Genomic DNA, 25,569 nt, shown 5'->3' with positions numbered 1-25,569 from the left:
GTCTTTCTGTGTCTTCTGCTTTTGGTGTCAGGCCTAAGAACCCAAGGCCAGATTCAAGGTCATGAAGGCTCGCTCCCACGTTATTCTAAAGCTCTTTCAGGGGCCTTAGTGCCCTTTGAGAGCATCGTGTGCGTGGTGTGGGGGCAGGGGTCACCGGTCTCCGGGTGAGTGTGCTGGGAACAGAAGACGTGGCGTGGGAGATGCCTCGGCTGGGCAAACCTTGCTCTGAAGAGGTTCTCTCCAAATAGAAAGAAAAGTAAACCTCGACATGAGTCCCTGCTTTTTTAAATATTTATTTATTTATTTGAAAGAGTTACAGAGAGAGAGAAGGAGAGGCAAAGTTACAGAGAGGCAGAGAGAGAGAGGTCTTCCGTCCTCTGGTTCAATCGGCAGATGGCCGCAATGGCGGGAGATGTGCTGATCCGAACTCGGGAGCCAGGAGCTTTGTCCTAGTCTCCCACGTGGGTGCAGGGGTCCAAGCACTTGGGCCATCATCTACTGCTTTCCCAGGCCATAACAGGGAGCTGGATTGGAAGTAGAGGAGCCGGGACTCGAACTGCTGCCCATATGGGATGCCGGCACTGTATCCCATAGCTTTACTGACTACACCACAGCACCGACCCTAGAGATGAGACTTTTTAAGGCCTTCTATTGCCTCCCGTTGCTAACCAGGGCGCTTGGTCAGGCTCCTCTGCTGTCCTGTCCTGAACTGCTGTCCTGTCTAGGACTTGGGCAGCAAGCAGCCTTCTGTCCGCCTCCCTCCACCACCTGTCACACCCAGAATGTCCGTGCACTGTTGCCAGTAATCTCCATGAAGCGTCGTCAGATTGGGGACTTAAAAATATATATTATAAACCTGTGACCCCCCTAAGATTCGGCTTGTGCATCCAGATAAGCACCACTAAGAAGTTCTGTATCATCGAGGCAGTCAGACACTTCTCAGAGGCCGCTCGTGAACCTGAAGAAGAGCAGCACACAGACAATGCTTTTGCCTGGAAACACTAGCAGCTGCCCGCCTCGCCCCTTCAGAGGCTGGCCCAGGCACTCTGCTTGCTCCAGGGTGAGCCTGGGGGCTCTGGGAAGGGGTCTCGGCTGGGAGAAGCTTCTAGAGCACGGGCGGCTCCAGCCAGAGTAAGAAAGACTGCAGGCTTGTTTTTTCCGTAAGAGCTGTCCCTGCTGCCTTCCTTCTGTGTTATCAGTGAGGCTCTGTGGTGCAGAGGCACTCTGGACACTGGCCCAGTTCGGCATGTCTGTTATCGCGTGTCCCCTGCTGAAGTGGCTGTTTCCCTTGGTCAGAGCAAGTTCAAGTTGCTAATGGACCTTTGCTCCAGCAGGACCCCACGTTAGAAGACAGAGATGGCTTCCGAGGTAGCTCTATTTTTAGGATGAGTTTATCGATTATGTTCTGTTGCATCTGCTCCTGTCAGCACTCAGGGAGCTGCCCTAAAACCCTACGATGAGCTGAGAACCAGGAATTCCGTTGGGAACCGGGGGGCCCTTTCTGCTTTGTGAGGGTGTGCGGTCTCTAAGGCAGTAGTTGGTGTAACTTCAAAAGAACATTCAGGACCCAAGCGGTCCTTTCTGGTGGTCGCTTCGCTGTTGACCCTGCTAATGTGGGGAAGCCTGCTGGGGACACCGACTTAGACCCCCAGCGCATTTCACTCGTCTCTTGATAAATAAGGTGATATCAACAGTGACGCAACCCAGCTGGGACAGACTTCTGACACAGCTTCCGGCAAGTGCTGGGGCGTGAAGTCCCCATGAGCAGGGCCCCCTGCCTGCGGCTCACATTTGCGTCTTGCTGAGAGGCTGCCACGGCTCATCAGCACCAGGGAGTCAGTTTTTGAGATGAAAGCTCTTGTCTTCTGGCACCGAGGGGACTGTCCTTGGCTTGGGCACCATGGAAAGTCTGGCCAGGTCTGCAGGCGGCAGGAAGCCATTGCCCCCCGGTGTGCAGTGTTCCAGGAGGGAAATGCCAGCCGTGACTTTCCATGGCGCTGGGCGCTGTGTGCTCGGGTGAGGGGTGTGTCGCGTGCACCACACCCCAGCAGGCCTGGCCCTGGCCCTTGCTCGCTGCCCCCGGGGCTGGCACAGCCTGCAGGCCAGGCCGTCCTCCATAGTCTCTTTGCCCCTTGCTGGCCAGCCGCTGCTGGAGGCCACAGTTGAGCTCTGTCCCTGCCCTGCTGGCCTTGTTCACTCGCCTAAGCCCCCCGGAGGTGCTGCCGCCCTGTTGCCCCAGCTGACGGCTCCCCAGCACCTGCTCTGACCCTTTGCCCAGAGCTCATGGCCTCCCCCAATCCTGGCGCCTCTAAAGGACCGGGCCCACCAACGCTGCATCCCCAGGCCCAGGACAGCGCGGGGCAGGGCAATGAGTGGCTGCCGGGTGTAACAGCGCTCGTCTCGTCCTGGTACTCGTCCTCTCCCCAGCTTGGGGGCCACACGCCTGCCTGCCTGGCCCCACCCTGTCCCGTACACACAGTCAGTGTTCACTGGAGCTGCTCCTGGTTGGTGGAAATACAGCCACTTACCCTGTATTTTTTTCTTAATTCCTTTTTTTTAAAAAAATTGAGGTATACTTCCTAAACCACAAAATTCAGTGACTTAAAATTTATAGTTTGGTGGGTTTGTTTTAGTAGACCCACTGTGCCGGGCAGCCATCAGCACACGGTGAGGTTAGAACATTCTGTGACCCCAGAAAGGAATCCCACTCCTCAGCAGCCACCTCCTACCACCCCGGCTACAGGCGCCCACCAGGCTTCGCCGCGTCCTGTCCTGGACATTCTGCAGATGGACTCACAGAGCCCGGTCTGCTGGGACCGTCCGTCTTCCTTCACTGGAGTGACTGTTCTCTAAGCTCGTCCGTGTTTCGGTTCCGTTCTGCGGCTGTGCCCAGCTGTGCTGGCCGGTCAGCAGTTACGGGACCCCCGGGTTTTCTGCACTGTGGGACGGTGAGTGGTGCTGCTTCCCAGGTGTGGGCAGGCTTTTGTGTGGAAGTGTTTTTAGTTCTCCTGCGTTTACACCTGGGACAGGCACTCCAGGTTCTGTGTCATTCTGATCCACCTTTGGAGGAACGAGCAAAACACTCCTGCTAGTGGCTGCATCGTGTCCGGTCCCAGCAACGTATGAGAATTTCAGGTCCGCCACTTCTTCACCAGCACTTGTTACCTTTCTGTCCTTATTTTAGCCACCCCTAGTGTTTGTAGTGTGGTGTGGTGTCTCCTTATGTGTTTTTCTAAATGTCTGTATTTATTTGAAGGCAGTGAAAGAGGGGAAGAGAGAGACAGAGATCTTCCATCCACTGATTCACTTCACAAACACCCCGACTGCCAGGGCTGGGTCAGACTGAACCAGGAGCTGAGCGCTCCATCTGGGTCTCCCACATGGTGGCAGGGACCCAAGTACTTGAGCCATCACTTGCTGCCTCCCAGGATGCACCTTAGCAGGGAGCTGGACTGGATGTGAGACAGCCGGAACTTGAACCAGGCACTCTGACATGCTGGGGGGTGGGGGTGGGGGGTATGTCTGAGGCAGTGGCTTGGCTCTGCCCCCACTGTGCCCAGCTTCCAGGGTGTGCATAGCAGGAAGCAGAGCCCCGGCTGGAACTGAGCCCCACCCCTCCCACAGGGCATTCAGGGGTCCCAAGCAGTGCCTTAGCCACATGCCACATGCCTGCCCCAGAAGATTTAAAATGCAGATTTGGGAAGTGGAGGAGGGGGTGGCCTGCGTTTCTGTGTAACGTGCTTCCTGCATGTACTTACCCAAGCCCGCTGAGCCTTTCTGTGACAGCACGAGTCCAGGCGCAATCACACGATGCAGTTTCCACGGTGACCAGCGGGCGGGGGCCACCTCCAAGACCCCAGCGCCCGGCTCCTCTGGGTGCCAGGGGAGGCCGCCTGACTTGAAGAGCTGCGATTCTTATCCCAGACCCCACAAGGGCACCATCAGTCGCCCGAGTCTCATTCCTGCCCTGGCTCCCAGGAGCCCAGAGCTGAAGTCTATGCTCGACTGTGGCAAACCAGGGTGCAGACGAGAGGCTCTCTTACCTCCGTCCGTGGACTTGTTGATTGTGGTTCCCCAGGGCCATCTCCTGTGGGCATTTTCACCCAGGTCCAATTGGAAGTCGGCAGAATACAGGCTGCAGTCAGTGATGCCTGTATTTTTATTATCAATAGACAAGAATGCATTGTCTAAGCCGAGCACTAAAGGCGAACAGGGTGCTCCGACCAGCAGTTGCTAACTGCAGATGACACATGCTATTCTCGTTTCCAGGAAAAGAACTGGAAGGGGGTGGAAAAAATGCGGTGCAGGCTGAATTTGCAGGTTGGAGATGAGGTTTTATCGGGGCCAAATTAGGGACACACTTCCTTTTCACAGTGCGGGAAACAGCAGCGGTTCCCTCAAGGCCTGGGTTAGCACTGCTATGGAATCATGCTGAGAGGGTGTTCTCCCAAGGTCACGGAGTTGCAAGGGAGGGTCACAACAGCACCTCAGCTCTTGAGAGCCACACACAGTTCACAGCGGGAAAGAGAAGGCTCTGGAAGGCACAAGCAGCCGAGCAGGTGCAGAGCCCTGCTGGTGTGGAGGCCAAGGTGCACCCTCCCTGGGTGGTTTTATGCCTGGCACCAACCCAGCAAGCAGTTAATTCTGCAGGCGGCTTTGGGTTTGGTTCATCTCATGAGAAAGGTTCCTAATCCAGGCCAACGTCTGCAGGTGGAATTAGGGTCTCCAGGTCCGGCATGGGTAAGAATGTTGCAGAATGTGCATGCAACATACAAAGCAACATTGCAACTTACAAAGTCACATTGCATTAAGAAAACCTTCCCCTGTGGAAATTTCCACCTCCCTCTTAGGGTAGCCCCACTGGAGCAGCGCCAGATGGATCTGTTTATGGTGGTGACACAAGGGGTGGAGGCGGAGCACCTTGGTAGGCGGGGTGTTGCCAGAGTCCATAGGGTGCAGCTTGGGAACTGGAGGCAGGACTGCAGGTGAGCCGCCTGCAGTGACTGCTGGCCGTAGAGCCGAGAGGGCGGCCAGGGACAGAGTGCCACCGAAGGCGAGACGGCCAGCAGCCACTGTCCTCGTGAGAACAGCGAGAGAGCCCGCAGCGCACCTCCTACCTCTGTGACTTAGCTCCGTGAGTAGGGGGAGGGTCGTGTCTTTCAGTGGCTGGGCTGGTGTGTGCATGGTGACTTTATCGGTGTGTGAGAGGTTCCTGACGAGGCGCCCACTTGGAGCCGTGGCCCCCGCGGCTCTGCGGCACCTGCAGTCTTTGCCATCCTCACTCACAGCCAGCCGGGCAGCGTGGCGACTGCGTTTCACCACACGTAGGGAGACTTCTCTGTCTCAAGCTTCCTGATCGTCTCTGACTCAGACCCTGCTAGCTGGAAGCAGAAATTCAGACACGACATTTCTGAGTCCACTAAGGACCTCAGCCAGGTCGTTTTTGTGGCCAAAAGGGTGGCTTTTGTGTGCTGATTCGGTCAGTCGAGCCCTTCGAGATTCTGTGCCACAGTTGCCTTTCCTGAACCTTCCTTGTGCGGGCAGGCGATGGCTTCCCAGAACTCCCGCTGGCCTCTGTGCGGAGGCATCGTAAGGCCCCCGTGCAAGTCAGCGGCTTTCACAGGACACGGCGGGAAGTGCAGTGCACCAGTTTCCTGGAAGCTATTCTTAGCGTATTATCTAGGTTGTTTTTAAAAGATTCATGTATTTATTTGAAAGGTAGCGTTATGGGGGTGTGGGGGGGGATGCCTGCATCCACCGGCTCCTCAAATGTCTGTAGCAGGCTAGGCCGGGGTGAAGCCAGAAACCTGGGACTCCGTCCAAGTCTCCCACGTGGGTGCAGGGGCCTAAAAGCTTGGGCCACCTCCTGCTGCTTTCCAGGGCAGCAGCAGGGAGTGGACTGGAAGCAGAGCAGGCCAGGCTAAGCAGCGCCCATATGGGATGCCAGTCTCCCGGCGACGGCTGCACCTGCCGTGCCGCAGTGTGGGCCCCTAGCTTCTTGTTGTCCCTTCTGTGATCTTCAGAGAGACATCGACTTGCAGGTCTGCGCCCCGCACTGGGATTCTGGGATCACCCACAGATCTCTCTGAGTGGGAGGCATGGACCTGGGACGTCGTAGATTTTGATGAACAGACCCATTTCAAGTTCATCGATACTCTACGTGGACAGTGGTGGAACTGCCTTCCGCCTGTAAGAAATGCATTGTCTCCTTCAGAGCTGAAGCCCCGGAAGCCAGGGTTCATGGGGTGGGGGTGGAGTGGGGTGGGCCGCCCCACCCCACCGTGCTGTGTGGGGGTGCCGTGCCCGGACACGGGGAGCACAGAGCGATGTGCCCGGGCAGGCAGGCCCAGAGTGCCTGTGTGCCGTCTGCACCGTAATTCCAGCCTGTGACCTCCCCGGCCGGCATGCAGGCATTGTCCCTCCTGTCATCTGACCCAGCTGGGCGCACACCCTTTAATTTGCTTTCTCTCGTGCCTTGCACTGCTTCTGAAGCTCAGGACTGAAGTGGCGTCCTGCCCCGCCCCGCCCGGCCCTGCTGCCCACACACTCTGCCCCGGCCATCCCTGCTGTGTGGCTCCCTGTTCCTGCTCGCTGTCTTTCACAGCCCAGCTGTCCAGTCTGCGATATAAGCTTTGATTTTACCCGCAGCAGTTGCAGACCTGTTGCTGAGACAAAGTTCGTTTTGCACCTTCCGGTGGCTCTCCTGTGACGTCAGTAACCCAGACTGGGCAAGGGTGTCCACGCCCTGATTGACCAGTCACTGCAGCGCCTGAGGGCAGAGCGCAGAAACGCACACCTCCCGTTTCCATCAGCCAGGGACGCCTGCCTGCCTTTCTACCCAGGGAGGTTAGGGCAGCGCCCCGGCCCCGCCTCGCCAAGGAGAGCAGGCCTGCTGAGGTCAGGTGCGGTGGCGCCATCCCTGGATGCTTGTGAATGAAACAGCCTCCAGGGAATTCACGATTTTCTCTGGCAGAGGGCCTCCAGAGCTCGAGAGCAGGGAGCGGCCTGGCTGAGCGCTCCGGCGCCCGCTCAGCTGGACCGGAGCCCAGGGCAGAGCAGGGTGGAAGGCCGCTGAAGCCACGGGGCCGGCCGCCGGGCGGGGAGGGAGCCGCGGGGTCCAGACCCCAGGCCAGGGACCGGCCGCAGGTGCCACGGGGACTGCCAAGACATGGTGAGCAGGTCCCACAGGAGAGGCCCGCAGGTGACCACGGACCCGGGAGAAGCTCCTGCTGCCCAGCGGGGGTCCCGGCCAGCCGAGGAGGGGCGGGTTTGTCGCCTTGCACCCACGAGGAATCCGGCGCCACGTCACCGGCTGTTCCTCCCGCGCCTGGGGCCGCTGGGGACCCGAACGCCGTCTCAAAGTTGCCCGGCGGAGTCCCAGCCTCTGGCGGGGGACATGGCTGGTGACCCTGGCAGAACCTCATCAAGGTCCTGCCCAGAGGGGGCGAGGCTGGGGAGTCCCGCGCCTCCCTCTCGGGAGCCCGGGACACGAGCTCCAGGACCCCGGCCGGAGCCCAGCAGGCGCCGCCGCCCAAGCCCGGCCTCCTCCGGGGACCCCCGCGCCCTGGCCCAGCGGCTGCTGGCCCGGCGGCCGCCGCCCCACCCGCCCGGAGCCCAGCCGACCCCTCCGCGACGCCGCGGCGGGCGGGACGCAGGCGGCGGCGGTGACTGGGCAGCCGCGCGGGGGGCCGGGCTGGGAGCGGCGGCCGCGGCCCTGGCCGCCCCGCCCCCGCGCCCCGCGTGCTCTCCCCGCGCCGCCCACCCCGGAGCCCCCTCCCCTCGCCGCCGCCTCTTCCTCCTCCCCCTCCGCCTCCGTCCTGCCCGAGCGGCCGGCGCGCAGGACGGCGGTGGCCGCGCCGAGGCGTAGCGGAAAGCCCCGGCCAGGGCGCGCGCGGGCTGGGAGCCGGCGACACGGGCCGGGCGGTGAGTGGGGGGCCCCGGCCGGGGGAGCCGGGAGCGCGGCCCGGCCGGGAACTTCGCTGGTCGCCCGCGGGCGGGGACGGGTCGGTCCTGGGGCCGCGGAGGCGGAAAGAACGGAGCCTGGCACGGCGCCTCCGCCGCCGCTGGCCGCGCGCCCGGGCCCGGGGGTCGCCCCGCGGGTGCCCCCGCCGCCCGCCACTGCTCGGGGCCGGGCCGGGCTGGGCGCGGGGCTTGGACTCTGTGCCTCCACGCGCGGTCCGCGTCCTCGGGACTCGGGCGGGCACGGGGTTTTGTCCCGCGCTGTGCGGCTCTCCCGCTGCTGCGGCGGAGTTGCGAGTTCCGTCCCATTCGCGGGCGGAAGACCCGGTCCCGGCGCCCCGCGGGCGCGGCTGACCGGGGCTCGGCACCGCCGGGCGGCCGGCGGGGACGGGGCTACGGGGCCCGGCATGCCGTGGCCGGGCGGCTGCCGGTGCCTTCCGCGCCCTGGTGTTCCGGCTTCTCTGCTACTGGCCCTCGTTTTACTTGTAGCGGCGAGAACACACGGAGGGCTCTCGCAGTAGGGAAGAGGAGTGGAATCCGACACCCGCGCCGGCGGCCTGCCCTGGGGAAGCCGTGGGTGCGGGTCCCTGGCCGCGGCGCGGGGCAGCGGTGTTTCCCGGAGGGTCGCCGCCGGGGTTTGCGCAGGGAGGGCGCGGTGGGCGCTTCAGGGTGGGGAGTCCGTGGTGCCCAGAGCTGGCCCCTGCGGAAGAAGCCTTAAGCTGTGAAAGGACACTCTCCCGTGCAGTTGGGATCCAGTGACCCAGCCGGAGAGTGCGGGAGGGGCGAGCTGCCTCCCGCCCTGCACCTGGGGAGGCAGACAGTGGGGCTGCTCGGCTAGCAGAGCCCCCCCCCCCCCCCCCCCCCGTAGGAGGTGACAGAAAACTGCAGGGTCCCACGTACAGCTTCTCGCAAGCGCAACAGAGGCCGAAACAGCCGCTCAGGTCGGGCCGTTCAGTCCAGTGGGCTGCACGCTGCCTGAACTGTGGGCGAGTTAATGTCTTGAGCTTCAGTTTCCGTGTCTGTCAGGTGGTGGGGATCACAGTGAAGTCATTGTGGCCACGTGGGCCTCCTGTGCCGGGGCAGCTGCAGCTGGGTGCGAGGCTCAGCTGCTCTGCCCCCCGTCCAGCGCTCTGCTAACGTGGCCGAAGACGCAGGAGCCGAGGGACCCCTGCCTGGGCTCCTGCCATCCACGCGGGCTGAGGGAGGGAGACCCAGATGGAGCGCCTGGCTCCTATCTTCAGCCTGGTGGCTGCAGCCATGTGGGGAGCAAACCAGCGGGTGGAAGATCTGTCTCTCCCTCTCTCTGTGTCATTCTGCCTTGCAAATTAGTGAAAGTAAAACCTTTAGGGCAAGACAAGAGTTGAAGTCAGCGACACTCCGCAGACCACCTGCCTGCTGCTGTGTGGGACTGAGTGGACGGAGGGAGTCGTTGTGATGGCCCTGAGTTCGGCAGACACCCAGTGCCGTTTGTTCAAAGGGCTGGGTGCCCAGGACGGCAGATTTCAGAGTGGACAGCCGTTGGCTGAGGCCGATACGTGTCCGCTGCCAGCACTCAGAGACACTCCATTTTTCTAGACGTTGGAGCCGTGTCCTTTTGGACCCGTCTGGCCGTCCACTCCCGGGCCTCCACCTGCAGGGTATGCTGCCCTGGCCCTGAGGCGAGAGCACAGCTGAGGTTTGCAGCTCCAGGCCCGCTCTCCCCTCGCTCCCCTGGCCCGAGGTAGGTTCTCAGGCCCTAGGCCCCACCCAAGGAAATACCTGCGTTTTATTTGGGGGTAGGGGTAGGAAATCCTAGTGGTGGAAGCTGCCTCTCTTGGGAATGCTCAAAGCAAGATTTTACTCAATGCTTAGTGCTCTTGGAAAGATACAAACAATAAGTAATTGTTTGTGTGTGTGTGCAAAGGGCATTTACCGCAGAAGGCAACTTTCAAGTACTGTGGGGTCAGGAGTGCGCTGCCCAGTTGCTGTTGAGGCCGTGCCTGAGAGCAAGGTGGACAAACCCTTCGCAGCAGGACGGCGGCTCTGGGGCGGGGCCTCTCGGGTGCAGCCGTGGTCCCGACGCCTGTGCACTCATTGAGCTGCTCACGCAGCTGATGCCGTGTGTGCGTTCCGGGGGAGACCGAGAGCAGGCCAGGTGTGTGTGGTCGTGGTCGGGAGGCCCGCTCCGTTCTGGACCTCACACAGCTGGGCGCGTGGTTCTGGGAGGGGCTTAGAGCCGCCTTCTGCGGCAGCCAGCAGAGAAAGCAGCGGTTTTCTGAAAGGTGGACTGCTCCACTTCACAGAGGCAGAGAGGGAGTCGGAGGCGGGCTCTGGGCACCACCTTGTAAGACCTAGCTGGTGTCCAGGGCGGTGTCCTCGGGCACTGGCCGCCTTGGCTCACAGAAGCTGTGAGTGGAGGAGGGATGGAGAGGGTGGGTTCTTCGTGCCCCTTCAAGAGTTTCTCTTCCCTTCATTCGCAGATATGATAAAGAATGCTGCAGTAGTAACGCAGGTGCCTGGGGTGGGGAGGGGGCTTGTGCAGGCGTGTGCAGGTCAGGGCCCTGCAGGAGTCTGGGCTGTGGGGTCTCGGGTGCTGAGCCGAGCCCCCTGATATTCTCAGAGGTGTGTGGAGGGTGAGGTGATCTTACTGTGCGCGTGGAAAAGCAGGCCAGATGACAGGAGGCTGGGGACCAGGTGCTGGCCCAAGTGCCGGGGGGTGCAGGTGGGGCCGAGAGAGGCAGAGCCCACTTCCCCAGCGCTGAGTGACTGCGGTGGCTGTGCCGCCTATCGCCGGGGGCCCTGCTGTGGCGTGAGTGGGCGAGGAGTGTTCATTTGGCTCCAGCACCACACTGAGAACCTTCCAGGGAGAGCTGCGCCCTTGGACTTGGGTCCCAAGGCGGGGAGAGCGGCTGGAGCTTGTGGTGGGTGGGAGGGGGCGACAGTGGCTGCAGGGAGGCCGCCCTCCCCCGCCCCGGCTGTTGAGGTTCACTCTGCAGTGCTGCGCTTGGGCGAGTGTGTTCTCACAGTGCAGAGATCCTCACCTTGCTCCTTGGCCTCTCCACAGGCCTAGCTCGGGGCGAATGGCCCTGGCTGCGGCTCGAGACCACCGGGCTCGCACCCGTGGGATGCTGCGGTCTTGGCGAGATCCGCCCGGGTCACTGTGAATGGAGACGGCGAAGAGGAGCACGCACAGAATGGTCCTGTGGACGTCTGATAGCCAGGATTGGACCTGGCCAAGCTGGTGTCCACAGGCACGCGCACACACACACATCGTGGACTGACCTGATGGCGTTGGTTCCACCCACACAGACGTGTTCTCCCAGCACCAGAGGCTGAGGGCCTAGGCCCCAGTGGGAGGGCATTTGGGGTGGACTTCAGGAGGAAATTAGGCTCAGATAAGGTATGGAGGGTGGGGCCCCGTCATGGGACTCGTGTCCTTAGGGCCCCGAGCTCCCTCTCTCCACCATACGAGGCCCAGCACAAGGCCTGGTCTGCGGCTGGGGGACGGGCCCTCACCAGGAACCTGCAGTGGGCTCCCGCCCAGGACTCTGGGAGTGGCCTGCAGTGTTTCATTATCGCAGGCAAGGCAGGACACTGTGCGGACTTAGGACTGTAGTGCAGGTGGAGTGAAAGACAAGGTTGTGTGGGTGCGGAACTTTCTGAAATTCATCCAGGGCTTCACGACATGCACTTCCCACAGACTTGTTGAAGGTGCCTCCTGTGTTCGGCGGACTGTCGGGCACAGACGGGTGTGCCGTCTGCATGTTCTCTAAGGAATCTGCCAGCCCCCGGTCAGCTCTGGGGACACTCAGGCTCAGGGTTTTTGGCTTTTCCTACTGTAGTTCTGCTGCGATTTTTATTTAATACCACATTTTATTGGCTACATGTTTTCTTTTTTAAGTTTTATTCATTTATTTGAAAGAGCTAGAGAGAGAGATAGCTTCTGTTTGTTGGTTCACTCCCCAAATGGCCTCCGTGGTTGGGGCTGGGCCGGGCCGAAGCCAGGATCCAGGAGCTCCATCAGGTCTCCCATGTGGGTGGCTGGGCCCAGGTCCTTGGACAGTGTTCCGCTGCTTTCCCTGGTGCATCAGTGGACAGCCGGGACTCGAGCCAGCGCTCCACTCCTGGCTGCTGGTGTCACAGGTGGTGTAGCCGTTCTTTGCCACAGCGCCGGACCAAACCGCATGGTCTCCCACCATCAACCTAAACACTGGTGAGATTCAAGCTTACTTCACAGGTTTAAAGTAACGGTACCAGCTGGTGCCTGGCTGCAGAGCTAGCGTGAGGAATGCTAGTGTTTGGGTTCGTGGTGAGCGACATCTAATGCTGCCTGTTTATCTTGTCAATTGTTGAGGCAGAGAAGGGAGGGCTGGTATCCCTTTTGGTGGCTCGCTCCCCACGTGCCGACCGCACAGGGGCTGGAGCCAGGAACCCATCCCAGGTCTCCGGCACGGGGGGGGGGGGGGGCGGAACCATTGCCACTGCCTCCCAGGGCTCGCATTAGCAGGAAGCTGGGGTCGAAGCTGGGGCAGGGATGGGGCAGGGATGGGACCTAGGCACTGGGGAGTGGGATCCTAACCAGCTCCTCGCCAGCCCCCAGCGTGCCGCTCTCCCCAGGGGGTCAGCTGTGTGGCTTGTGCTCAGGGCGTGGGCTGCCGGGGATGGCACTGACGCACCACTGACGTGGGCTGACGTTCTGGCTCCGTGTCCCCTGTCCGCTGCTCTCTGCTGGCTGGCTGCACTAACTTGTGCTTCCCGTCGGGGGCACGAGGCTCGTCTCCTTCGAGTCTACCCAAAGGCACCCAGATGCTATTGCTGTCCATCTGCGTTTCATGTAAGACTCCTTGAAAGTGGGGGCAGCGGCCCCTGGAGGAGCTACAGGACCCCTACAGGCCCAGTGGGGAGGGCTAGCAGTGACGCCTCAACCCCCCCACCCCCGCCTGCTTACCTGGCTTACAAGGACCCAGATTCCGAGTTCCACATGTTATCTCGCACCAGTGGGGCTGTGGTGGGTCAGTTCCTTGGATTTCCTGTGAGTAGCAAGTGACTGTTAAGATCAGAACCAGAGGGTCTGTCCGTGCGGGATGCTGTCCCTGGGCTTGGTTCCCCGGCACCTCTGCTTGCCTGTGCTCATCTGTCCTGAGGCAGTTCTTTAACCAGGTGGACAGTCCTGTGCCTGTAAATACCGCAGAGGACCCTGCAAGGTACCGGATGGACTGCAGCTCGGACCCAAAGCCGGAGCAGCGCAGGGAGACCCCCACCCCGGCGCCCGGCAGTGGGGGTGCTGCTGGTCTCATCGGCATCCCCAGCGTGGTTTTCTGTGCCACGGGGAGAACTGTAGTGAGTCCTCGAGAAGTCCGTGGAGAATATGTGTTAGGGGATGGCGCATGGCTTTCAGAAGGTTTTGTGTCCCAGGCACTTCGTCCTTTGAATGCCGAGTTTCCGCAGGCTTCCGGGAGCGTCCTTGGTCCACTGACATGCAGGCTCTCCTGGTGTTTAGGGCACAGGGAGACCGCCCCGGGCCTGGGGAGAGGGAGAGGGGCCTGGCTCGTTCTGCTGGGCCTGTTCTCTGCCTGCGCTAAGCCCCGTTGTCAGGGCACCTGAGTCCAAGCTTCCTTCCTCCGAGGGGAGCTGCGCTCGGCTGTGCTCCGTGTTGTTTTCCCGGTTGGGGGCGGCTGGCCGGTTGTTGCGGGCAGGGTACCTGCGCACACCTACACCCTGGAGACAGAGCGCCTCCCTCCGCTCTTCCCTCCTGCCCTAGAGGTCCCCTTCTGAGATGAACAGCAAGACAGTGGGAGGCGCGGGCGTCCCAGGAAGCAGGGGCGACGGGTGGGCGTGTGAGGGGTCATCACAGGGTCCGTGGAAGACGCTTATGGCGGAAGTCTACACGGACTTCACAGTTCGCACCAGAGTAGATGTCTCCTTCCACCCCCGTGCCCTCCCCACGTCCACTCGCTCTTCCTGGTGCCCCTGTGTGTCGAGTACACGCTGAAAGGAAACACGGCTCCCGCCTCGAGCCGAGGTCTGGATTCACATCTTTTCTTGTAACGGGCCGACCGTCCATTCTTGGGAGATGAGGCTTGTGGAGGGGCTGTCCCAACACACCCTGCCTTTCTAGGGCCGGCCCCTGCCGGGGCTTCTGCGGAGGGAGCTGCAGCTCCGTGGCCTCCCTGGAGTTGCCTCAGGCCACGTGTCACGTGTGCAGCGTGCTGGCCTCAGCAGCTCACTCCCGAGCCCCCCGGGGTTAGCGGGCGTGCTTCGGTGGTCTCATCTGCTCCAGAGTTGTGCGGCTCGCGCACAGGTCCGTGTTCGTGGCTCTGTGGACGAGGAGGCAGCATGGAGGTGGGAGCCAGCTACTGTGCAGGGCAGCAAAGCTGCTGCCTGGCGCCAGGGAGGAGCCGTGGCAGGGACCGGGCGAGGGCGGAGAGTGGAGGGTGTAGCAGGCCCTGGGCATCATGTGGGTGGACATCGGTCAGCCCTGCTCCGGGGGGTCCTCCACCCCTCGTGATCCCCAGCCGGACCCCCGCCGGCTTCCGCAGCAGCACACGGGTCAGCACCGTGTGCGCGTTTAAAATCCGAACATACACTTGAGAAGGACCTGCCATCAAGCTAGATTGCCTCTGGCTTAGAGGATGTGTGTTTGATGTCGGAAGTCTCAGCCTAGGGACTTCCCAGTGTGTGCCTGTGATGCCTGCGGGGTCCTGCCCCGGTCACCCTCGTGGCTGCACTCAGCTCGGCGGCCCTGCAGGGCCCTGGCGCTGTCCGCAGCACTGCTCTGCTCGGTAACCCTGCAGGCGGCTGGGGACAGAGGCTGGGTTCGTGCCAGGATACAGAGGAAGCTAATCATGCCCGTGACCTCGACCTCATTAACATTGTGCTGGAGCCGAGAGCCGCGTTCCCTGGCATTGTTTGACTCTTGATTGTCCCTGCTGATTGACGGTCACGGGGTCCTCGCTCTGCCTTCCCGGGGAGGCCGGAGCCAGAGCCGGAGGACTGCGCCAGCGGCCAGCGGTGCTTCCTGCCCACTCTGCCTGCCTGCCTGCCTGCCGTCAGCTGGGATCTGGCCCCAGAGGGCTGCGGTGTGGAGCGTGAGCGGACAGGTGACAGGTGGGGCCCAGGTCACACCAGCTTCTCAGAGCTGCTCCGGCGCAGCCCTTGGTCCAGCCCGGCCTGGGGTCCGGGTCTCTCACAGGCGGGCCCATGATGTGGCCGTGGTTCGTCCTGTGGGCACCGGGCAGGAGTGAGAGGCAAGAGTCAGTGGAGGCTGGGGTGGGTGCAAAGACTGCACCTCACTGGCCAGGAGGCGTCACATCTGAGCTGTTGCAGGGTGGGCGGGGTGGAGGGTCCCTGAAATTCTGCTGAGGGGTCCTCTAGCTGCGGTGGGAAGGTGTTTTGTTTTGTGGTTTTTTGTTTTGTTTTTTTTTGCTAAGTTTGGTTGAGTCTGTTTCCTCGTTGGTTAGATAGAAAAGGCTGTCACTTCCTTCAGTTAAGCCTGCGTCTTCCCACGCACCCTCACTTTGAGATTACGTAATTAGAGTTTGAAAGGCTGCGCATTGTTTTATCTGGGGTGTGTTTCGCTGGCCTGCGCTCTGCCCCTCGCCTGGCCCTGGGGTCCGGACTCTGCTCGTTATGATCAGGGCAGTTCTAGAAAACCAGCTGAGAGAAACATCGGCTGGAAACCGTCCCTGGGTGCCTGGGGCAGTGGCCAGGGCTGGGACACTGCCCTGTCCACCTCCCTGGCCTCGTGTCCCCCCTCCCTCCACGTGGTAAAGGCCTCACGGAGCAGCCACTTCCGTTTTTAACTGATGCGTGCTTTGGTCTCTTATCTTGGCGGGAGCCAAACCGAGGGTGCCCTGTCAGCGGGCTGAGAGGCCCATGCCGCAGGCCCTGTTTTTAGGAAGGGGTGACAGGCTCTGGTTATCGGGTGCTTTGGGGCTTGCCTGGAGGTGTGGGCTGCAGGATCCCAGCCCCTACAGGGATGACCAGCGTGGTGCTGATCCCCGGGAGCTGGAGAGGAGGGAGTCGGGCTTCAAGTCACCCTGCTGACCTGCTAAGTTGCTGCACGCTTTCGAATGCGTTGTACTGTGCGCTTACATTCAAATCTTTACCTTTTTAAAAAATATTGATGTAATATTCTTTGAAAGGCAGAGACAGAGAGCGTGTGCTTCCATCTACTGGTTCACTCCCCAAATGGCCCCCAGGCTGTGGCAGGCGGAAGCCGGAACTCCGTTCAGGTCTCCCTCGTGGCTGGCAGGGCCCCAAGTGCTGGGGCCCTCCTCTGGTGCCTTCCCAGGTGCACGAGCACGGAGCTGGATCAGAAGCGGAGCCGCAGCCGGAACTTGAATGGCGCTGGGCTGCGAGGTGCCGGCATCACAGGCCGCCGTGCCACAGCTCCGGCTCCTGCCCTCTGCTTCTGCAGATGCAGGCTCCGTCTCAGCCCCTCACCCGCGCAGAGGCTGCTTAGGGAGCAGGCGTGGTGGGACACGGCCAGCGCATTGGCGTTGGAGGGGCGTGGGAAGGGCTCGGAACCCACAAAGGGGAATCGACTACTGCTGTGGCTGAAATTTTGCTCTTAGAGGAATTTGGGTGAATCGCTCTCCATGAAGCCTCCGAGCATACACGGACGCAGCTGCACTGGGGGCACCCTAGCTGCCCAGCTGCCCCAGCCACCCTGGCCACCCCAGCCACCCTGGCCACCCCAGCCACCCTGGCCGCCCCAGCCACCCTGGCCGCCCCAGTCGCCCTGGCCACCCCGGCCACCCTGGCCACCCCAGCCACCCCGGCCACTCTAGCCACCCCAGCCACCCTAGCCACTCTAGCCGCCCCAGCCACCCTAGCCACCGTAGCTGCCCCAGCCGCCCTGGCCACCCTAGCCGCCCCGGCCACTCTAGCCGCCCCAGCCACCCTAGCCACTCTAGCCGCCCCAGCCACCCTAGCCACCGTAGCTGCCCCAGCCGCCCTGGCCACCCTAGCCGCCCCAGTTACCTTAGCCGCCCTAAGCTACCCTAGCTGCTCTAGCTACGCCAGCCGCCCTAGCAGGCATGGATTCATACAGCGCATCTCAGGATCATCTGAAGAGAGCGCGTTCTGATGGGGTGGGAACCAGAGGCCAGCAGGTGTCCAGACAGCTCAGGAGGAGCCCAGGTGCCTGGGGGCTCTGTGCCCCTCTAGTCGCCGGCTGCTTAGCTGATTCTGTGTGGCAAGTGTGTGCACACATGTGTGTGTGATGTGTATTGCATATGTGTGGTGTCTGTATGGTGTGTGGTAGATATGTACATATGTGTGAGTAAGGTGTGTGGAGTGTGTATAGTGTGTGTGGTGTGCACATATATGTTGTGTGTATGGTGTGTACATTGATGTGTGTGTATGGTGTATATATTGGGGTGTGTGTTGTGTGTGTAGTATGTGCATGTATGTGGTGTGTGTATATTGTGTGTTGTGTATGTGTGTATGTGCATGTGTGTGGTATATATGTGCTTGTGTGGTATTTGCATGTATGTGTGGTGTGTGTTTTATGTATATTTTGTGAGGTGGGTGTGGTATGCGTATGTATAGTGTGTGTGGATGGTGTATATGGTGTGTGTATGTGTGTGTATGTGAGTGTGGTGTGTGTGTAGTGTGTATATGTGAGTGTGTGTGTATGAGTGTGGTATGTATATGTGTATGGTGCGTGTGTGGTGTGTATATGTGTGTGTGGGTGTGTGTATATGTGTGAGTGTGTGTGTATATGTGAGTGTGGTGTGTATATGTGAGTGTGTGTGTATATGTGAGTGTGTGTGTATATGTGTGAGTGTGGTTTGTGTGTAGTGTGTATATGTGAGTGTGTGTGTGGTGTGTATATGTGAGTGTATATGTGTGAGTGTGGTGTGTGTAGTGTGTATATGTGAGTGTGTATATGTGTGAGTGTGGTGTGTGTGAGTATGTATATGTGTGTGTATATGTGTGTGAGTGTGTGTATATGTGTGTGAGTGTGGTGTGTATATGTGTATGGTGCGTGTGTGGTGCGTATGTGTGTAGTGTATATATGTGAGTGTGTGGTGTGTATATGTGAGTGTGTGTGTGGTGTGTATACGTGAGTGTATATGTTTGTGAGTGTGGTGTGTATATGTGAGTGTATATGTGTGAGTGTGGTGTGTGTAGTGTGTATATGTGAGTGTGGTGTGTATATGTGAGTGGTGTGTGTGAGTATGCATATGTGTGTATGTATATGTGTGTGAGTGTGTATATGTGTGTGAGTGTGGTGTGTATATGTGTGTGTAGTGTATATATGTGTATGTGTATATGTGAGTGTGTGTGAGTGTGTATATGTGTGAGTGTGGTATGTATGTGTGTGAGTATGTATATGTGTGTGAGTGTGTATATGTGTGTGAGTGTGGTGTGAATGTGTATGGTGCGTGTGTGGTGTGTATATGTGTGTGTAGTGTATATATGTGAGTGTGTATGTGTGAGTGTGAGTGTGACAGGGACATCAGTGTCGTTGGTGAGGCCCTCGGTCTGCTCCCGACGTGGCTGTCGGTTGTCCTTGGCCAGCTGTCGTGAGAAGCCGGAGGGGAAGCCCCATGATCGTGTCGGGTTGTTTAGCTCTTTCTCTGCAGTTGGTTGGTGTTGAGAGCGGAGCTGAGTCCTAAGCTCAGAAGAGATCGTCTCTGTCCCGGCTCAGCAGGGCCCCGTGGCCCGTGCAGGAGGGCGGGGCTCTCCGGGGACCCCCGGCCCAGATAGTATTCCTGAAGGAAAAACTTGTTTTTAATTGGAGAGGCAGAGGGGGTGGGGCCTCTGTCCGTTCACTCCCCAGGTGCCCACAGTGGCCCCAGGCGAGGCTGGCCCAGGGCTGAAGCCAGAGTTTGGAATCCAGACCGGCTGCCTGGGCCCTCAGCACTGTCTCGCAGGGTCTGCATTAGCAGGAAGCCGGAGTCAGGAGCAGAGCCAGCGCTCCCCGTGGGAGGCGGCGTCTCAGCTGCTGGGCCCAGCGCCCGCCCCACCCGGGCCACATCTGTGGTGGGATTTCTTGCTCCTGTCTGACAAGAGCAGTTGCATTCTCCCAGAGTTCTCAGGCTGTGGCTGGCAAAAGGAGCTGAACTTTTTTTGTTTTTAAAGATTTATTTTGAAAGGCAGAGTTAGGGGGAGAGACAGAGATCTTTCATCTGCTGGTTCGGTCCCCAGATGGCCGCAACGGCTGGAGCGGGCCAGGAACTTCATCCTGGCCTCCTACATTGGTGGCAGGGGCCCATATACTTTTCTCAGGCCGTTGGCCGGGAGCTGGATTGGAAGCGGAGCAGCCGGACACAGTCTGGCACCCGTGTGGGATGCTGGTGTCGCACATGATGGCTTTACCTGCTATGCTGCAATGCCAGCCCCTGAACTTTTTTTTAAGAGCATCATCATGGCTGGCGCCGCAGCTCACTAGGCTAATCCTCCACCTGCAGCACCAGCACACCGGGTTCTAGTCCTGGTCGGGGCACCGGATTCTGTCCCGGTTGCTCCTCTTCCAGGCCAGCTCTCTTCTATGGCCCGGGAAGGCAGTGGAGGATGGCCCAAGTGCTTGGGCCCTGCACCCGCATGGGAGACCAGGAGAAGCACCTGGCTCCTGGCTTCAGATCGGCGCAGCGCCGGCCATAGTGGCCATTTAGGGGGTGAAGCAATGGAAGGAAGACCTTTCTCTCTCTCTCTCTCTCTCTCTCTCTCTCTCACTGTCTTACTCTGCCTGTCAAAAAAAAATTAAGAGTGTCATCACAGGGAGACAGCGTGCTGCAAGTGCTCCCGTGGTTCTGTGTCCTGTGGCTCAGCCACGTCCAGTGTGGCACCAGTGAGTGCAGGGCCCGAGGCCGAGCCTGTGTTGATGTAGATGTGGTTTTTAGGCTTTGGAGCCTGTTTCCCCTTCTGTGAAGAGAAGCAGGGGCTCCAGAAACGTAAACAAGAACGTGTTCCTACAGAAGTGACCTTTCGGGGGGAGTGGACAGTGGGGAGGGCGGCAGCTAAGCCGGGCTCTTGTGGCTCCTGGGCCACGGTGCCTCCGTAACCCAGTCTGTCCCCACCGTGGGGGAAGCCACCGTTGAGGATGGCCCGCTGCTCCTTTCTGGGGTGGCCACGTCCTGTGTCTGGGGACAGAGAAGGAGGCCTGTGCCCGCCACGTCCCCTTTGCCTTCTGTAAAGCAAAGAGGGGGATGGGGGGACAGGGTGTCAGGGGCGTCGCCCGGGGAGGACCTGGCACCTGTTCCCCGCCCTGGCGGGGTCCGGGGGGCCCTAGCCCAGAGGTCTGCCGAGCCTGTGAGGTTTCCAAGCCTCAGCCAGGCCAGCTGTGTGTGTTCTATGTGCGCTCCAGGGCCCTGTAGCACCAGTGGCTGTGAGTTCAGCACGTGGCTGGTTCTGGGCTCGGTCCCTCGCCATACGAGCGAGGCAGTGCCTGCTGCCTTTTGTGAGGGTCAGAATCACCTGGGAGACCTGCTGGACCCAGTGGTCAGGCACCCAAGGGACCCTGCGTCTCCAGGGCTGGGGTGTGCGTTTAGAGCTCATTCGCAGGTGATAGGAAGCTGGCGGCCTGGGGCTCGTGCCCTGAGACGCGGTGACACCCCTAGGATGTGTTCAGGCGGGCAGTCTGCTGCTCAGGGGTGGCCCTTGGCCGCAGGGACAAGGCTCTGTGGGGTGCTCCGAGGGGCTGTCTCGCCCCCTGCTGTCTGCTCCTCCTTCTGGGGCCACAGGCTCCCCCTCCTGAGCTCTGCCATTGCTGCCATCGGCCCGGAGACGGAAGTCTTGGCTGCCCTAAAGTCGGCCTGCTGTGACCTGGAATGGCCAGTGGTCGCCAGCTGCTGCCTCCCTGTGCAGCCCCTGCTTCCGGCGTCCCATCCGTGGCTCAGTCGGCCAGGCAGGCTCTTTGTCCGCCTCAGGCCTGGCCAGCTGCTGCCCCTCCGCCTGGCCCTCACTTGCTCCGGGGCTTCCCCTGGCCCTGTGGGACCCGCTGGTGCCTCTGCAAGGACTCCTGTGTCTCCCTGGCCCTGTAGGCTGTGTCAGGTTTAGGTCGTGAATCTGAACTGGCCGCTCTGTGTCTGCATGCGCTGTGGCTCCCCGAGGACAGGGCTCCTGTGCCATGCTCACTCTTGCACCTGCGGCTACAGAGGCTTTCAGAGTCCGTCTGTCAGGCAGGCACTGCCGGGGAGGACGTCGGGACACAGGGAGGTGCAGTTCTGTCTGGCAGTGGCCCGGCCACTGAGCTGCACAAGCAGGATCTCAGCTGGGTCTGTGGGATCCAACCCTCTGAGCGACACTGAGTGACGCGCTCAGAGTCCCGGGAGCCCTGTCTGTGGGGCGCAGGTCCCTTCTGGGCCCACTGAGACTGGCTTATGTTGTGGCGCAGCAGGTGAAGCTGCCGTGTGGGACGCCCGTAGCCCGTATCGGAGCTCCGGGTCAAGCGCTGGCTGCTGCCGCACACTCTGGGAGACGGCGAGTGCTGGAGTCCCTGCCTCCCACGGGGGAGACCTGGCTGGAGTCCGGGACTCCTAGCTTCATCGCGGCCCCCAAGCATTTGGGCAGTGAACCGATGGACGGAAGATCTCTCTATCACTGTACCTTTCAAACAAACCGTTAAAAGAATTGGCTTCTTCAAGGTAACCAAAATGGCCTTTTCCTGTTTTTCAGGTGCACTGGGAAGCAGACGTTGGAGTTTGCAGCTGGTCTGTAGCGTCTGCATTTCGCTGGGAAGCACCTCGGACAGGTGAGGGGGTGGTCGTGGGGCCGCTTGTGCCCCGTGAGTTGTCTTGGAGCTGTAGCTGTGACAGAGTGCATGGTAACCAGCCGTGTTCACATGCGTGAGAGGACGTTCTTCAGTGTCGGGCAGCATCTCTAACAAGGCTGTCAACGGTGACCACCTGCTGCTGGGGGTCACCCCCCACTGCTGGGAGTCACCCCCCCCGCTGCTTGGGGTCACCCCCCACTGCTGGGAGTCACCTCCCCCCGCTGCTTGGGGTCACCCCCCCCACTGCTGGGAGTCACCTCCCCCCGCTGCTTGGGGTCACCCCCCCCAACTGCTGGGAGTCACCTCCCCCAACTGCTGGGGGTCACCTCCCCCCCGCTGCTGGGGTCACCCCCTCCATTGCTGGGAGTCACCCCCCCACTGCTGGGGGTCACCCCCCACTGCTGAGAGTCACCTCCTCCCCTGCTGCTGGGGGTCACCCCCCCACTGCTGGGAGACACCTCCTCCCTGCTGCTGGGGGTCACCCCCTCCATTGCTGGGGGTCACCCCCTCATTGCTGGGGTCACCTCCCCCCGCTGCTGGGGTCACCCCTCCACTGCTGGGAGTTACCTCCCTCCCACTGCTGGGAGACACCTCCTCCCCTGCTGCTGGGGGTCACCCCCCCACTGCTGGGAGACACCTCCTCCCCTGCTGCTGGGGGCCACCCCCTCCATTGCTGGGGGTCACCCCCCCACTGCTGGGGTCACCTCCCACTGGGGGTCACCCCCCTGGGGGTCACCTGGTGCAGCTGTTTCCTGGGCACTGCTGGCCTTCTCATCCCGGGTTGAGCCCTGCTCTCTGGTGTCTGTTTCAGCATCGCTCCTGCTCACGGTACAGCCAGCCCGTTCCACCTGTCGCGCCCCAGCCTTGTGATTGAGGGACTCCTGGGGGCTCGGCCTTCCTGCCCCCCACCCCCAGCAGAGCAGGCTGGCTTCTCTGTGTTGAGGCCGCGTACCACGCCTGCTTGCTTGTGTGCGTTTCCCCACTCGCCTGTGAATTCCTGTTACCATCTCTCACCAGCGTGGCTCCAGCCTGGAACAGATTCTCAGTACTCGAAAGACTATTAGACGAGGGGGAAAATGCCCTGGTAAACCAGTGCATGGCCACGAAAAGCCACAGCGTACTCCTAAGCCAGTTAGTGCCTGGCAGAGGGGCTCTTTGAATTCATTGCGTGACTGCGCACATGACCACACTCAGGCGAGCGCTGGCTGTTAGCGCCTCGGCACAGGAGTGTGGATTTCCACCCCCGCTGAAAGGGTAAGGAGTCGCACATTTTATTAGACTGCGTTCCCGCGTGGCATAAGTGACACGCCCATTCTAGCTGGTGCCGTGCCCGGTGGCAGCCCGTGGTTGTGAGCTGCTAGCCCTGCCACTGAGAGACCCAGTTGTCCTCCCGAGCCTGGAAGCCCCCGTCAGCCCCATGGCTGCGGTGCTGACCCCCGTGGCGTTGAACCTGAACTTGGGTGCACAGTCGGCAAGCAGCAGAATTCCCCAGTTGGCACCCTATGGGAAATAACATTTTTCAGTAGTTGGAGCATTTATCTTAAAATGCTTAAAAATTAAATAATTGTAATAAAGAGTTTTCTTTTTAATCTTTGAAACTGTGCACTTCTGCCCTCCCGTACCTCTTAGGAGGTCATCAGGTGCTAAGAGACAAAGGGCTGGCTGGAGGCCTTTACCCTGATTTCCTGCTGGGGAGCAGAAAACCCCAGGGCAGCGGTCAGCTGGGTGTCGGGGGCCCCGTGGGACCTGCGTCCCTGTGGGAGCAGTGCGTGAGCCTGGGCGCTACTTCGGTCTCACCAGAGGGTGTTCTTGGGCAAGGCGGGCGGGGGGCCGTGAGCCAGCTCCGCGGCTGCTGCTGCAGTAGGGCGCGCTGCTCCGCCCTCGGTAGCTTTTAGGTGCGTGTGGCACGAAAAGGAGAAAGAAGCCGTCTCCTGGGTTGTGTGTGTGCTTTCGTGTGAGGTCCCAAGCAGCGAATGCCGCAACCACTGACTGCCAGTGTCTGCTCCCTGCTGCTGGGTCACGGCGGCACCACTGGCAGAAGGAGCGTTCAGCAAAACACAGGGCGGCAGAGAGACCCGACTCCCCGTTGACCCTCTTCACGGTCCTCCAGTTTCTAGGGCCCGGGTGACAGGAGGATGTCAGCCCTGCCCAGGGTTTCCAGTCCCCACACAATCCATTCAAACCTGTGCCTGAGAAACAGACCAAGAAAATAATAAGCAACTTCGGATGAAAGAGCCCGGATGTTGAAATGTGCGTGGGTTTCGGCAGTCAGTGGAACGTGAGCTTCCTTGCTATCCGTGTTGCCCCATCCCAGAAGAGGCCATGTGCAGGGCGGCCCGTGTGAGTCCGGCCGTGCCGTGCCCGACACGCGGGGAGCGCTCCCCAGCGAGCACGTGGAGGCTGGAGGAAGCCAGCAGCATCAGGGCGTAGGCGTTTGCGGCGTTGTCTTGGCCATGCGGCTGCTGCTGCTCTCCCCATCAGCGGAGTGCTGGCGCTGTGTGAAAATGAGATTGCTCGGGTGTGGGGACCGGGGACGGGGGGCGGTGCATTGGCCTTCGTGCAGAGGCCCTGCCCAGCACGGACCCCTGTGTTCAGGGTGGGTGTTGGGAGCACAGTGAGGCAAGCAGGCACGCGGCAGCTGTTGCACTGGTCTCGGCTCGGCACACTGGGCTCTGCTCGCTGCGTACTTGACTGCAGGAAGGCCGGAACCGGGTGAGAGCCTGCGCGTCCCCTGTGTCGCCGTTGCCTTTTCCCTCCCCGCGAAGCCGCCTCTTCAGCTCTAAGTCTGTCAGGAGGAGGCAGCAGGGCCGTGTCGGGTGCAGCGGGTCAGGCCGCCACTGGCTCTGCCGGCATCCTGGTCAGAGCTCTGGTGTAAGTCCAGACCGCTCTGCCCCCGACCCTGCTCCCAGCTCATGCACCTGACGAGGTAGCAGGTGGTGGCCCAAGTGCCACCCAGGTGGGAGACCAGGATGGATTTCCTGGCTGCTGGCTTCAGCCTGGCCCAGCTCTGGCTATTACAGCCATTTGGGGAGTGAACCAGTAGATGGATGTGTGTGTGTGTGCGTGTGTGTGTCCATGTCCCTGTCCCTGTCCCTTTGTCTTTCAAATACATAAAGAAAAGAGAAAAAGGGGCCAGGGTGGGGTGGACTTTTGTAAAAACTTACAGGTTCTTCTTCCCAGGAGAACTTGACCCAGACTCCATCGGCTGATTCATTTCCCAAATGCCTGCCTAGTGGGGACGGGATTAGGCAGAAGCTAGCTGCCAGGGGTGCAGTCCAGGTCTCCCAGGTGGGCGGCAGGAACCCAACATCTCGTTCCCTGTGTCCCGGGGTGTGCATCAGCCGGAAGCTGGAGTCATGCCCAGAAGTTGGTGTCACCCCCGCCGTTCTAATGAGGTACGCAGGTGACTTAACTGGCGACTTTCCCACCAGGCTAAACGCCTGCCCCTCACTTGATTTTAAACAGACTGTCTTGCACTTTTTCCCGCACAGGACTGGAGGTATTGTTTGAATTGGTCTCGTGTCCTCTCGTGGTTATAAAGTGGCCGGTTTTATAGGATCGCAGGCCTGAGCTGGAAGGAGGCCGTGTGACTGTTGGTTAATGAAAGCCACTTCCCCAGAATGGCCAGAGACAGTGAGGACAGAAGGCCTGCCTTCCATTTGGTGGCCTTTCCCTGCACATCATTCTTACACTGAGTGCATCTGGAGCCTTCCGGAATCTTCTGGAACCCTGTTCTCTGAGGCTCCCTGCAGGCCTTCTCCCCGGCCTCGATTGCTGTTGCCGCCTTCCCGCAGGGCAGCTGTGTGCAGCAGCTGCGTGGGCACCTCGCCTGGCCCTCGTTTGTCTTGGTTCCTGGCTACAGAGAAGTCCTTCTGTGTGGCGGCAGGCTGGGGTTGTCATTCATC

General features: G+C 60.5%; 1 protein-coding gene across 4 annotated transcripts in view; it reads left to right on the top strand.

Annotated features, from left to right (window-relative positions):
* The first annotated feature begins 4,991 nt into the window (after nt 1-4,991).
* The window catches only part of LHFPL2 (LHFPL tetraspan subfamily member 2), a 110,929-nt gene continuing 90,351 nt past the window's right edge, over nt 4,992-25,569 (top strand). For 2 of the 4 annotated variants that reach the window (XM_070056316.1, XM_070056313.1), the window contains exons 1-2: nt 7,771-7,923; nt 21,568-21,643. The gene's annotated coding sequence lies outside the window, so the exon portion shown is untranslated. Of the gene's footprint in view, nt 5,135-7,079; nt 7,172-7,770; nt 7,924-21,567; nt 21,644-25,569 lie in introns of those variants that run through there. The other 2 variants (XM_070056314.1, XM_070056315.1) reach the window with 2 other exon arrangements.

Source organism: Oryctolagus cuniculus, chromosome 14 (assembly GCF_964237555.1).
Source record: "Oryctolagus cuniculus chromosome 14, mOryCun1.1, whole genome shotgun sequence".
Classification (NCBI taxonomy): domain Eukaryota; kingdom Metazoa; phylum Chordata; class Mammalia; order Lagomorpha; family Leporidae; genus Oryctolagus; species Oryctolagus cuniculus.
The sequence above is the reverse complement of the archived record's forward strand: the minus strand, read 5'-3'. Positions and strand labels throughout refer to the sequence as shown.